General features: G+C 45.8%; 1 long non-coding RNA gene across 3 annotated transcripts; it reads left to right on the top strand.

The window, feature by feature from the left end:
* The first annotated feature begins 2,181 nt into the window (after window positions 1-2,181).
* LOC129447226 (uncharacterized) lies at window positions 2,182-5,266 on the top strand. 3 transcript variants are annotated; one of them, XR_012372812.1, is made up of 3 exons: window positions 2,182-2,321; window positions 2,399-4,256; window positions 4,336-4,927. It is a non-coding gene; the product is annotated as an uncharacterized lncRNA (long non-coding RNA). The 3 variants fall into 3 exon arrangements; XR_012372813.1 differs by having other exon boundaries at window positions 2,182-2,537; window positions 2,617-4,256; XR_012372811.1 differs by lacking the exon at window positions 4,336-4,927 and adding an exon at window positions 4,934-5,266 and having other exon boundaries at window positions 2,182-4,256.
* The last annotated feature ends 234 nt before the right edge of the window (window positions 5,267-5,500 follow it).

Here is a 5,500-nt window from a genome sequence, read left to right as displayed (position 1 = left end):
ATATAAACTCTCTTAGTAATACTAGAGAGGCACGGAGGGAGCTCCGCTAAGGGAAACGTGGTAAACAGGAAACTTTGCAGGGAAATACTCACAAAGGAACTACTAGGGGGTGCAATGTGGGCACTAGCCTCACCCAGGTTCTTAAGGATACATCTAGTGAGAGACTGGCAGCCGATGGTCCGCAACATCGGCCACCAAGCACTGGAGGAGACAAAAACTGTTTTCTGTAACGTTTTTGCCTTAACGGCCTTCCATAATGGTGTGCAGCACCAAAAAGAAAGGCTCCAAGCCAACACAGGAGCCGTTCCTAGATGTTCTCACTGATCTGAAGAGAGAATAATTCATATAATAATTAATAATTCATTACATTTATATAGCGCTTTTCTCAGTACTCAAGTGCTTTACATATGAATGGGGGAATCTCCTCAACCACCACCAATGTGCAGCATCCACCTGGATGATGTGACGGCAGCCATATTGCGCCAGAACACCCACCACACACCAGCTTATGAGTAAAGAGGAGACAGACTGATATAGCCAATTAATATGAGGGATGATTAGTAGGCCAATGGGCAAGTTTGGCCAGGATGCCGGGGCACACCCCTAGACCTCGAGAACACGAGAGGATACTGGCTCAATATGACCACTATAAAATCTAGTGAATGTATTAGGTGTCGCCCAGCCAGCAGCTCTACAAATGTCTGAAAGCGAGGAACCACGAGCCAAAGCCCAAGATGAAGCCACGCTTCTGGTTGAATGGGCTCTCAAACCAAAAGGGCAAGCAATGCCCTGTTTCTCATAAGCCAGGGCGATTGTGTCTACAATCCAATGAGACATCCTCTGCTTAGTGACAGCTTTCCCTTTCTGCTGACCACTGTAACAAACAAAGAGCTGTTCTGAGGTGCGAAAGCTTTGAGTCCGGTCCACATACACACGTGATGCACGTACAGGACATAACAAAGCCATGGCTGGGTCTGCCTTCTCCCGAAGGCATCGCTTGCAAGTTCACCACCTGATCTCTGAGTGGTGGGAACTTTGGGCACATAGCCAGGCCGGGGTCTCAGTGTTACACTGGATTCAGCAGGCCCAATCTGAAGGCACGAACTGTTGACTGAAAATGCATGATGTCCCCTATCCTCTTAATAGAAGCCAATGCGAGGAGCGTCAAAGTTTTCATAGTGAGAAACTTAATGCTCAGCGTCCACAAAGGCTCGAAAGGGGCGTCTTGCAGGGCTTTCAGCACCATGGACAGGTCCCAAGGAGGAAAAAATGGAGGGCGCGAAGGATTCAGCCTTCCTGCACGTCTTAAAAACCTAATGACCAGAACGTGCTGACCCACAGATCTACCGTCTATGGGTGCGTGATGCGCGGATATCGCCGCGATATCTACTTTAATAGTAGTTGGTGACAGCCTCTTCTTCAAGCGGTGTTGGAGATATAAAAGCACAATTCTGATCAAGCATTCTCGGGGGTCCTCTCGTTGAGAAGTACACCATTCAACAAACAGGTTCCATTTCAGCGTATATGCCTTGTAGACCGTGCTCGCGCTGCAGCGATGGTGTTAGATACCGCCTGGGGTAAATCACGTAGAACCTCCGCGCCCCGTCCGTAGACCACACATGGAGGTTCCACAGATCGGGACGTGGGTGCCATAATGTGCCCCCTTCTTGAGACAGAAGGTCCCTCCTCAGGGGAATCCACCAGGGAGGGGCTGTCACGAGGAGAGTGAGCTCTGGAAACCAACTCCTGGTGGCCCAATATGGAGCAACTAAAAGAATACTCTCCTTGTCCTCCCTGACTTTGCACAAAGTCTGCGCAATGAGGCTCACTGGGGGAAATGCGTATTTGCGAAGACCTCTCGGACAGCTGTGTGCCAATGCATCCACGCCGAGTGTTCCCTCGTTCAGTGAATAAAATAGGCAACAATGGGTCATTTCTGGAGATGCAAACAGATCTATCTATGCTCTGCCTCTCCCCCTGGATGTCATGTACTGCAGTGAGGCGCGACTGGTGTTTTGGGCCATATTCCATTAGAACCAATAAAATTCCCAATAAAACCAATAGAATTTCTGTGATGGTGTCTATTGTTTTTTAGCAGGGCAGACAAAGGCAAATAAAAATGGACAAACTTACATTTTATGAATGTAAACATGTGCATACACAAACATGTAAACACATGTGTAGCAGGATTAGGTGAGCTGTGACTGACAGCTGGTATCGCCTATCAGAGAGTGGCAGTCCCCTTTTAAGCGTTGATTGGCTGCTGCTCTGAATGCGTCATGTCTGACTTCCCCCCTGGGGGTTTGCAACGTTAGCGGCAGGTGAGTTCTTGCTAACATGCTATGGTTAGCAGTTTTAATCTGTTTGTCATTTAAAAGTAATGTTGTGTTGGTTTTAGTGTGTTGTCTGTCGTGCTGGTGCCCTTGTGCTGTCCGTGGTGTACGTGATGGTGTACCCTCAGTTGGCTTATGGTTTTCCTGCTGTTGGTTAACCTGTGCCATAAAACAGTAAATTGTCTGGGGTGATACCACTGTTCGGTAAGTGTCTAGCACGAAGTCTTAATGTTTGAGTTTATGTTGTTGTGTGTAGTTTTAATATTATATTTGTTTACTTTAGGAGTCTCCCTTTCGTTCTATGCTGCGTCTCCCGTTGCGCTGTATTTTGATTCTCACGCTGCAGTGTTGCACTGCTGTTACCGACGTCATTATCTGTGCCCTTACACACTGGACTGTGTACTGTCTGGTTCTGTTGTGAGCCTAGCGTTTACGCTTCACTTGAGACGTTACTATCTCCGAGCCGTGGTTCGCTCTCGGTGTGAGAGAAACGAGTCGCGTTCCATTGGCTCTGCTTTTAATGCATCAATAATGTTTTTTTTTGTTTTGTGTGTATGTGGGTTTGTTTTTTTTTCTCTTGCAGGAACCAGACAGAGGCAGTTTTCGTGTCGCGACCCCAGCACAATTTGTTGCTGGGTTTGTGCTGTCCGATCGTTTGTGGTAAGCAGTCCTGGGTTATTATGATGGAGGACAAATTATCTGGGTTAAGAAATTTAGTAGCTCTATGGGAGGTGGAACTTGTTATTGGTTTAAGAACGAAAGGGAGAATCTGAGTGTATTGTCACGTAGAGGGCCAGCTGGTTTTATATGGGCAAGGTTGTAAAAGGGATGTTGGACATGGCGTATCATTAAAGGCACCATTAAATTGGTTGTCGTCATTCATTCTGTATTATCTGTACAGTTTTTTTTTTTCTGAAGTTGGGGTATTACTGAGGTAGTATTATGCCTGTGACTTAAATTTTATGAAGGAAGGGTAGGTACTAATCGGTCCCATGTCATCCGTTGTCAAATGGGGTCCCTCAGAGTCTGGGGTGGAACCATCGGATGAGGTTTATTGGTAGGAGACGTACCCCCCAGGTCAGTCATTTTCAGATGGGGTCCCTCAGCACTTGGGGTGAAACCATCTGGCGAATTTTATTGTGCAGGAGATGTATCCCAGTGTTAGTTAATTTTATGTAAGGGTGGGTAGGTACAAATCGGTCCCATGTCATTGGTTGTCGGATGGGGTCCCTCAGAGTTTGGGGTGGAACCATCCGATGATGTTTTGGTAGGAGATGTACCTTCCCCCCCAGGTTAGTCATTTTCGGATGGGGTCCCTCAGAGTCTGGGGTGAAACCATCTAAGATTTGATTGCACTGGGAAGCTCTTGTTTTAGTCGTGTCATTAGAGAGTATGTCAGGTCAGTACTCCAACTGATACCACTTCTTGTAAATGGCGGGCACAGTGGTTGTGTCTGCAGAGTGGATCGTAAAATGTGCCTTCTTCCGACCTCAGGACTGAGCACCCTGAGGTGGGGTTCTGTTTAGTTCACCGTCGGGGCGACGTTGCAGAAACTTGGGGTGGATTGTAGCAGGATTAGGTGAGCTGTGATTGACAGCTGGTATCGCCTATCAGAGAGTGGCAGTCCCCTTTTAAGCGGTGATTGGCTGCTGCTCTGAATGCGTCATGTCCGACTTCCCCCCTGGGGGTTTGCAACGTTAGCGGCAGGTGAGTTCTTGCTAACATGCTATGGTTAGCAGTTTTAATCTGTTTGTCATTTAAAAGTAATGTTGTGTTGGTTTTAGTGTGTTGTCTGTCGTGCTGGTGCCCTTGTGCTGTCCGTGGTGTACGTGATGGTGTACCCTCAGTTGGCTTATGGTTTTCCTGCTGTTGGTTAACCTGTGCCATAAAACAGTAAATTGTCTGGGGTGATACCACTGTTCGGTAAGTGTCTAGCACGAAGCCTTAATGTTTGAGTTTATGTTGTTGTGTGTAGTTTTAATATTATATTTGTTTACTTTAGGAGTCTCCCTTTCGTTCTATGCTGCGTCTCCCGTTGCGCTGTATTTTGATTCTCACGCTGCAGTGTTGCACTGCTGTTACCGACGTCATTATCTGTGCCCTTACACACTGGACTGTGTACTGTCTGGTTCTGTTGTGAGCCTAGCGTTTACGCTTCACTTGAGACGTTACTATCTCCGAGCCGTGGTTCGCTCTCGGTGTGAGAGAAACGAGTCGCGTTCCATTGGCTCTGCTTTTAATGCATCAATTATGTTTTTTTGTTTGTTTTTCGGTATTTTTGGGTATTATCATGTGTGCTTGTAATCCTGTTTTTGGGTTCTGAGAAATGCTGTTGACATTCTGGACTGCTCATTATAGCTGATTCCCGAGAAACTTGCTTGTCCATAATTGTGATCCAAAACATTGTTAATTGTATACATCTTCTGTACTGCCTTACTATTTCCCTGTGGTTTGGACTAGTATAATTACTTTTATTAATTGTTATAAATTTATTTTCTTTTATTGTGTGTGTGGTGGTCGTCGGCTTTGTGAAATAAGGCTGGTCGCCACCATTTTGTTTTGTGTGACCCAATTATTCATATTGTTTTGATTTGTTGCAGGAGCTGGGGTCCCACGGGTGGATGGATCTGTCCGGTGGTGGTACTTCCTCCTCAGTGTGTGCTGTGTTACACTTGAAGTGTGTGGTCGTGTAATCTGAGTGCACAGTAGTGTGTGTGTGTGTGTGCCTTTTTTTGTTAACACAAGTCGTGATTAAGTGATTCTTCCCATTGGGAACCTCAGCCCTGCTGGTTATTATATGTTGTTTTGTTTCCATTTAACCTTATTTTTGAGTGTGTGATTGTGATGCATTTCCAAGTGGAGTGACTGATGTATGTTTGGGATTGCTCATTTTAAAGGATTCTGTGTAAATAAAAGTCTATTTTTGTACTATACCCATGTCTCTTGCTCACTCTATTTAAAGAGGAACGAACTTGTGTGCCTTTCCACCCTTTTGGGTGTAAGGAATATTTCCCTGGGTGTAAGTCCTGGGGTGGCGTAGTCGGAATTTTATGTAAAATCTTTGCTTTCGTCATGAAGCTAAACTCTCACCCCCTCGTCATGCCACACATGCAAACACAAACATGTAAACAAACACATGTAAACATATGCCCAAATGTGTAAACACA

This window comes from Misgurnus anguillicaudatus, chromosome 13 (assembly GCF_027580225.2).
Source record: "Misgurnus anguillicaudatus chromosome 13, ASM2758022v2, whole genome shotgun sequence".
Taxonomy (NCBI): domain Eukaryota; kingdom Metazoa; phylum Chordata; class Actinopteri; order Cypriniformes; family Cobitidae; genus Misgurnus; species Misgurnus anguillicaudatus.
This window is presented reverse-complemented; position numbering and strand designations above follow the sequence as displayed.